The sequence below is a fragment of the Schistocerca serialis genome, chromosome 4 (genome assembly GCF_023864345.2).
Source record: "Schistocerca serialis cubense isolate TAMUIC-IGC-003099 chromosome 4, iqSchSeri2.2, whole genome shotgun sequence".
Classification (NCBI taxonomy): domain Eukaryota; kingdom Metazoa; phylum Arthropoda; class Insecta; order Orthoptera; family Acrididae; genus Schistocerca; species Schistocerca serialis.
In genome coordinates, this window is record NC_064641.1 from 321,503,778 (window position 1) to 321,512,549 (window position 8,772).

Consider the following 8,772-nt stretch of genomic DNA (forward strand, 5'->3'; position numbering starts at 1 on the left):
CCGCCGTTGGATGAGCAGCTGCCTGCAGCAAGCCGTATACTCCTAGCTCACTTATTTGTGACATAGTTTAATTCTTAATTTCTTTGCGTGTTTTTGGTACTTGCATTGTTTAATTCATAAATTTCGGGCGTAGTATAGTATTTGAGAGTTGTAGCATCGCGTTTTAGTACCTGAATAGTGTAAAATCGCGTAGTCTCCTTCCGCCGCCGAGCAGTATGTCAGCAGTGCGCAAGTAGCAGCATTACTGCAATTACTAGGCAATCTTGTGTTTTAATAACCGTTAAAATTTTGTGTCGAATTATTTGTGCTTTCTGTAGATTAGTTCAGACGTTCTTTGCACAACAGTTTTTAGCATGGAGCGGGACTGCAACTGCTGTGTTCGGATGCGGTCTGAGTTGGCATCCCTTCGCTCCCAGCTTCAGGCAGTGTTGGCTTCGGTCACAAAGCTTGAGGCTATTGCCAATGGGCATCACTGTGGGGGTCCGGATGGGGGTTTATGGGGGGCGGCCAGCTCGTCCCACACATCCCCCGATCGGACTACGGCTGTGGCTGCCTGGGATATTGGCCACATTGAGGCTGACCTCTCACCCGTGGTAGAGTGGGAGGTCGTCTCGAGGTGTGGCAGGGGGCGAAAGACATTCTGGAGGGCTGAATGGAAGGCCCCTCCAGTTTGTCTGACGAACCGGTTTCAGGTTCTGTCTCAGGCTGATACTGATCTTTGGCCAGACATGGCTGCTTGTCCGGTTCCAGAGGTTGCCCCTCAGTCTGCAAGATTCGAGTGGTCGCGGGGGTGGGCATACTGGTAGTTGGGAGCTCCAACGTCAGGCACGTGGTGGGACCCCTTAAGGATATAGCAGCAAGAGAGGGGAAGAAAACCAATGCGCACTCCATATGCATACCGGGGAGAGTCATTCCAGATGTGGAAAGGGTCCTTCCGGATGCCATGAAGGGTACAGGGTGCACCCATCTGCAGGTAGTCCCTCATGTCGGCACCAATGCCGTGTGTCGCTGTGGATTGGAGGAAATACTCTCTGGCTTCCAGAGCCTATCTGATTTGGTAAAGACTGCCAGTCTCGCTAACGGGATGAAAGCAGAGCTCACCATCTGCAGCATCGTCGACAGGACTGACTGCGGACCTTTGGTACAGAGCCGAGTGGAGGGTCTGAATCAGAGGCTGAGACGGTTCTGCGCCTGTGTGGTCTGCAGATTCCTCGACTTGCGCCATACGGTGGTGGGGTTTCGGGTTCCGCTGGATAGATCAGGAGTCCACTACACGCAGCAGGCGGCTAGACGGGTAGCAGGGCTTGTGTGGCGTGGACTGGGCGGTTTTTTACATTAGATGGCCTTGGGCAAGTACAGAAAGGGCAACAGCCTCAAAGGGTGTGGGGCAAAGTCAGGACATGAGGGGACCAAGCAGCAATCGGTATTGTAATTGTAAATTGTCGAAGCTGCATTGGTAAAGTACCGGAACTTCAAGCGCTGATAGAAAGCACCGAACCTGAAATCGTTATAGGTACGGAAAGCTGGCTGAAGCCAGAGTTAAATTCTGCCGAAATTTTTACAAAGGCACAAACGGTGTTTAGAAAGGATAGATTGCATGCAACCGGTGGTGGCCTCTTTGTCGCTGTTAGTAGTGAAGTAGAAGTGTATAGTTCATGTGAATTATTATGGGTGGAGGTTACACTCAACAACCAAGCTAGGTTAATAATTGGCTCCTCTTACCGACCTCCAGACTAAGCAGCATTAGTGGCAGAAGAACTGAGAGAAAATTTGGAATACAGTTCACATAAGTTTTCTCAGCATGTTATAGTCTTAGGTGGAGATTTAAATTTACCAGATATAGACTGGGACGCTCAAATGTTTAGGACGGGTGGTAGGGACAGAGCAGAGCATCGAGTGACATTATACTGAGTGCACATCCGGAAATTACTTCGTGCAACTAAACAGAGAACCGACTCGTGGAGATAACATCTTTGACCTACTGATAACATACAGATCCGAAGTCATCGACTCTGCAAGCGCAGAACATGGAATCAGTGATCATAAGGCCGTTTCAGTATCCCTGAATATGGAAGTTAATAGGACTATAAAAAAAGGGAGGAAGGTTTATCTGTTTAGCAAGAGTAATAGAAGGCAGATTTCAGACTACGTAACAAATCAACACGAAAATTTCTGTTCCGACACTGACGATGTGGAGTGTTTATGGAAAAAGTTCAAGGCAATCGTAAAATGCGTTTTAGAAAGGTACGTGCCAAGTAAAACTGTGAAGGCCGGGAAAAACCCACCGTGGTTGAACAACAAAGTTAGGAAACTATTGCGAAAGCAAAGAGAGCCCTAGTTTAAAGTCAGCCAAAACCTCTCAGACAAACAGAGGCTAAACGATGTCAAAGTTAGCGTAAGGAGGGCTATGCGTGAAGCGTTCAGTGAATTCGAAAGTAAAATTCTATGTACCGACTTGACAGAAAACCCTAGGAAGTTCTGGTCTTACGTTAAATCAGTATGTGGCTCGAAACAGCATATCCAGACACTCCGGGATGATGATGGCATTGAAACAGAGGATGACACGCGGAAAGCTAAAATACTAAACACCTTTTTCCAAAGCTGTTTGACAGAGGAAGACCGCACTGCAGTTCCTTCTCTAAATCCTCGCTGACATCGAAATAAGTGTCCTAGGAATAGAAAAGCAACTGGTATCACTCAACAAAATAAAGTCCACTGGACCTGACGGGATACCAATTCGATTCTACACAGAGTACGCGAAAGAACTTGCCTCTTTCTAACAGCCGTGTGCCGCAAGTCTCTAGAGGAACGGAAGGTTCCAAATGATTGGAAAAGAGCACAGGTAGTCCCAGTCTTCAAGAAGGGTCGTCGAGCAGATGCGCAAAACTATAGACCTATATCTCTGACGTCGATCTGTTGTAGAATTTTAGAACATGTTTTTTGCTCACGTATCATGTCGTTTCTGGAAACCAATGATCTACTCTGTAGGATTCCGGAAACAGCGATTGTTTGATACCCAACTCGCTTTATTTGTTCATGAGACCCAGAAAATATTGGATAGAGGCTCCTAGGTAGATGCTATTTTCCTTGACTTCTGGAAGGCGTTCTATACAGTTCCTCACTGTCGCCTGATAAACAAAGTAAGAGCCTACGGAAAATCAGACCAGCTGTGTGGCTGGATTGAAGAGTTTTTAGCAAACTGAACACAGCATGTTGTTCTCAATGGAGAGACGTCTACAGACGTTAAAGTAACCTCTGGCGTGCCACAGGGAGTGTTATGCGCCCATTGCTTTTCACAATATATATAAATGACCTAGTAGATAGTTTCGGAAATTCCATGCGGCTTTTCGCGGATGATGCTATATTATACAGAGAAGTTGCATCATTAGAAAATTGTAGGAAAAAGCAGAAAGATCAGTAACGGATAGGCACTTGGTGCAGGGAGTGGCAACTGACCCTTAACATAGACAAGTGTAATGTATTGCGAATACATAGAAAGAAGGATCCTTTATTGTATGATTATATGCTGGCGGAACAAACACTGGTAGCAGTTACTTCTGTGAAATATCTGGGAGTATGCGTGCGGAACGATTTGAAGTGGAATGATCATATAAAATTAATTGTTGGTAAGGCAGGTGCCGGGTTGAGATTCATTGGGAGAGTCCTTAGAAAATGTAGTCCATCAACAAAGGAGGTAGCTTACAAAACACTCGTTCGACCTATACTTGAGTATTGCTCATCAGTGTGGGATCCGTACCAGATCGGGTTGAAGGAGGAGATAGAGAAGATCCAAAGTAGAGCGGCGCGTTTCGTCACAGGGTTATTTGGTAACCGTGATTGCGTTACGGAGATGTTTAGCAAACTCAAGTGGCAGACTCTGCAAGAGAGGCGCTCTGCATCGCGGTGTAGCTTGCTCGCCAGGTTTCGAGAGGGTGCGTTTCTGGATGAGGTATCGAATATATTGCTTCCCCCTACTTATACCTCCCGAGGGGATCACGAATGTAAAATTAGAGAAATTCGAGCGCGCACGGAGGCTTTCCGACAGTCGTTCTTCCCGCGAACCATACGCTACTGGAACAGAAAAGGGAGGCATTGACAGTGGCACGTAAAGTGCCCTCCGCCACACACCGTTGGGTGGCTTGCGGAGTATAAATGTAGATGCAGATGTATTATACAGTTCGCGTGGATGGTGGACCCTGCTAATGTACTGAAATCTCGCCGTCTTGCGGCTTATCGATACTAAAGGACGCTCTGCATCGCCTGAAAGCGTCTGTGAATATTTCGTCCCTAAGAGAAATTGTTCCCCATGATGAGCTCTGTCATCCCTGGATATTTGGTGCAAAGATTTTAACACACCCTGTATAATGAAGTGACGAAAGTAATGTTCTACAATCTAATATCACCTCAGACGTCCTTTTTCCATACGTAGTGCAGCAACTCTTCGTGGCATGGACTCAACAAGTCGTCGAAAGTCCCCTGCAGAAATACTGACCCATGATGCCTCTACAACCGTCCATAGTTACGGAAGTGCTTCTGGTGGAGGATTTTGTACACGAACAGACCACTTGACTACGCCCTTTTAATGTCTGGTAGGATTCGTGTCGGGCGATTTCAGCCGGCACGTTATTCTCTCAAACTGTTCAGACTCTTCTTCAAACCAGTAGAGATAAAATCCTTTGTCTTCATTCTACTTCACTTCACTGACCCCTACTATATCTAGATTGAGCCTTTGCATTTCCCTTTTCAGATTTTCTAGTTTCCCTATCACGTTCAAGCTTCTGAAATTCCACACCCCGACTCGTAGAACGTTATCCTTTCGTTTATTATTCAATCTTTTATCATGGTAACCTCCCCCTTGGCAGTCCCCTCCCGGAGATCCGAATGGGGGACTATTCCGGAATCTTTTGCCAATGGAGAGATCATCATGACACTTCTTCAAATACATGCCACTTGTCCTGTGGATACACGTTACGTGTCTTTAATGCAGTGGTTTCCATTGCCTTCTGCATCCTCATGTCGTTGATCATTGCTGATTCTTCCGCCTTTAGGGGCAATTTCCCAACCCTTGGCCAAGAGAGTGCCCTGAACCTCTTTCCGCTCCTCCGCCCTCTTTGACAAGGCCGTTGGCAGAATGAGGCTGACTTCTTATGCTGGAAGTCTTCGGCCACCAATGCTGATTATTTATCAAAATTTAGGCAGTGGCGGGGATCGAACCCGGGACCGAAGACGTTTCTATTATGAATCAAAGACGTTACACCTAAGACTGTTGAAATAGGTTGTGCGATCTATGCTTTTGATTGGTTTTTAGCGGTCAAAATTGAAGACAATCTTACTCCAGTCAAACAGACTCCAGTGCAAAGACGTGTCTGGAAACGCCCTGAACAGTAGTGTGACACCAACATGTCTGTCGCGTTCCATAAAGCCCGACTGTCAGGAGTGCTGGTCTGGCGTCACATTTAAGTAAATCAGCTCATTATTCAGTTGGGATTCTCTTTCGCTTTAATAAAAAATCCAATTTTTCTGGGACTGCGATCATTCGTCTGTCTACACATGTACATTACATCTAAAGATTACATCCAACTCGATTATTTATTTTGTAGTGCATCCTTTTTATGTCTTTGATTGCACCAGTATGTCCATTGCATCTCTACTTTTGGACTGTATAATGTTACATCTGTTGCACGCCACCCTTGTATGGGGCAGTAAAACGGATAAAATTTTAAAAATCCCTTAGCGAAACCATCTCTCTACATTACCGCCAGTGCAGCAACCGGCTGCAACGAAATGTGCGGTGTCAGCTACCTTTAACGGGCTGAAGACCGCTTAAGAGGCGATTCCTCAGTGTGCATTGACAGACGATGCCAGCCTCGAGTCAAGACGCTACCTGTATTTTCATGAAAATAAAGAACTAATTCTGAATTTTCATTCAATGCACCTACCGGCGACCACAGGTCACTACCATCCTTCCGAGGAAAATTGGCAAGGATCGAACTGAGAGACTAGCTCCTGACACAGAAGCAACTCTATTTACGCCCTCCTAACAGCCGCCTCTTGCACGTCTCTCAGACGGGTAATAAGTTCATTTTGAAAAACGAAATGGACTGGTAAAAGCCAGATGTAATGGGAATTACCGAGATGCAGATCCAGGAAGAAGAGATTAAATAAGAGCGAAGTAGATCTAATAATGAATAGTAAATGGAATGCGGCTGAACACTGATGAACAGTGTTGTGAGTGCACTATCTTAGTTAAGACAGACACAAAGCGAGGACACGTATTACAATTACGTACTGAGGTGATAAAGGCTTAACACAGAGATTTGCACATGTACTGATGACTGCAGCATCACGCACCCGAAGTACAAATGAGCTGTGCGCTGGCAAAGCTGTCATTTGTACTTAGGTGATTTATGTGGAAAGCTTCCCGACGTGGCTACGGCCACACGATGGGAACTAACAGACTTTTAACTTGGAATGATATTTGTTAATAGACGCATGAGACATTCCATTTCAGAAATCTTTATGAAATTCAGTATACCCAGATCCACAGTGTCAAGAGTGTGCCGAGAATACGTCCCGAAAATACCAAGTTTCAGGCGTTAGCTCTCATCATGGACAAGGCAGAGGCCAACGGCCTTCACTTGACCGAGCGCAGCGGCCTTCGCGGAGAGTTTTCGGTGGTAACAGACAAACAACACTGAGTGAAATGGCTGCAGAAATAAATGTGGGATTTACGACGAACGCATCCGTCAGGATAGTACTGCGAAATTTGCCGTTAATGGGCTATGGCATCAGATGACCGACGTGAGTGTCTTTCCTAGTAGCACGACATCGCCTGCAGCGCCTTTCTTTGTCTCGTAACGTTATCGGTTGGACCCTAGAAGAGTGAGAAAAAGTGACTATGTCGGACGAGTCCCGATTTCAGCTGGTAAGAGCTGATAGTATGGTTAGACTGTGGCGTAGATCCCATGAAGCCATGGAATCAGTCAGATACTTACTGCGACCAGGGGAATGTTAACAAGGCACTGTGCAAGTTGATGCTGCCTTCATAATGGTGTGAGGGCTGTGTTTACTTGGTCTGGACTGGAAATGCTTATGTCTGGCTAGCTGGACCTTACGTACCCAAACAACGATGGCATTTTGATGGATGTCAGTGCGCCATGACATCAGAATTTCTAAAATCATTGGGGGAAGTGGCAACAAAACGACTACTCACGTTGGTGTGTAGAATATATGAGTCTGGCGACATACCATCTGACTTTCAGAAAAGCATCATCCACACAATTCCGGAGACGGCAAGGGCTGACAAGTGCGAGAATTATCGCACAATCAGCTTAACAGCACGTGCATCGGAGCTGCTTACAAGAATAATATACAGAAGAATGGAAAAGGAAATTGAGAATGCGCTAGGTGACGATCAGTTTGGCTTTAGGAAAAGTAAAGGGACGAGAGAGGCAATTCTGACGTTACGGCTAGTAATGGAAGCAAGACTAAAGAAAAATCAGGACAATTTCATAGGATTTGTCGACCTGGAAAAAGCGTTCGACAATATAAAATGGTGAAAGCTGTTCTAAATTCTGAAAAAAGTAGGGGTAAGCTATAGGGAGAGACGGGTCATATACAATATGTACAACAACCAAGAGGGAATAATAAGATTGGGCGATCAAGAACGAAGTGCTCGTATTAAGAAGGGTGTAAGACAAGGCTGTAGCCTTTCGCCCCTACTCTTCAATCTGTACATCGAGGAAGCAATGATGGAAATAAAAGAAAGATTCAGGAGTGGAATTAAAATACAATGTGAAAGGATATCAATGATACGATTCGCTGATGACATTGCTATCCTGAGTGAAAGTGAAGAAGAATTAAATGATATGCTGAACGGAATGAACAGTCTAATGAGTACACAGTATGGTTTGAGAGTAAATCGGAGAAAGACGAAGGTAATGAGAAGTAGTAGAAATGAGAACAGCGAGAAACTTAACATCAGGATTGATGGTCACGAAGTCAATGAAGTTAAGGAATTCTGCTACCTAGGCAGTAAAATAACCAATGACGAACGGAGCAAGGAGGACATCAAAAGCAGACTCGCTATGGCAAAAAAGGCATTTCTGGCCAAGAGAAGTCTACTAATATCAAACACCGGCCTTAATTTGAGGAAGAAATTTCTGAGGATGTACGTCTGGAGTACAGCATTGTATGGTAGTTAAACATGGACTGTGGGAAAACCGGAACAGAAGAGAATCGAAGCATTTGAGATGTGGTGCTATAGACGAATGTTGAAAATTTGGTGGACTGATAAGGTAAGGAATGAGGAGGTTCTACGCATAATCGGAGAGGAAAGGAATATGTGGAAAACACTGATAAGGAGAAGGGACAGGATGATAGGACATCTGCTAAGATATGAAGGAATGACTTCCATGGTACTAGAGGGAGTTGTAGAGGGCAAAAACTGTAGAGGAAGACAGAGATTGGAATACGTCAAGCAAATAATTGAGGACGTTGAAACCAGTCAGTAGACTGATGACCAAAAAAAAAGTGTCATCTTCAGGTCCTAAACATTTGTATAGTAAAACATGTTCCTTTTACATTGAACCTCATGCACAAGTTGTCAAATGGATAAAACTCAGAACATTATAACATGTTTTACTAAAAAATGTTTAAGACCTGAAGATGACAGCTAAGACTGTTGACAACGGTTGTCTTGAATAAATAATATTTTGTTTCATCTTGGGTTTTGAATAGTTTTCCACAGTTAAAACTTATCGCCATTCAATA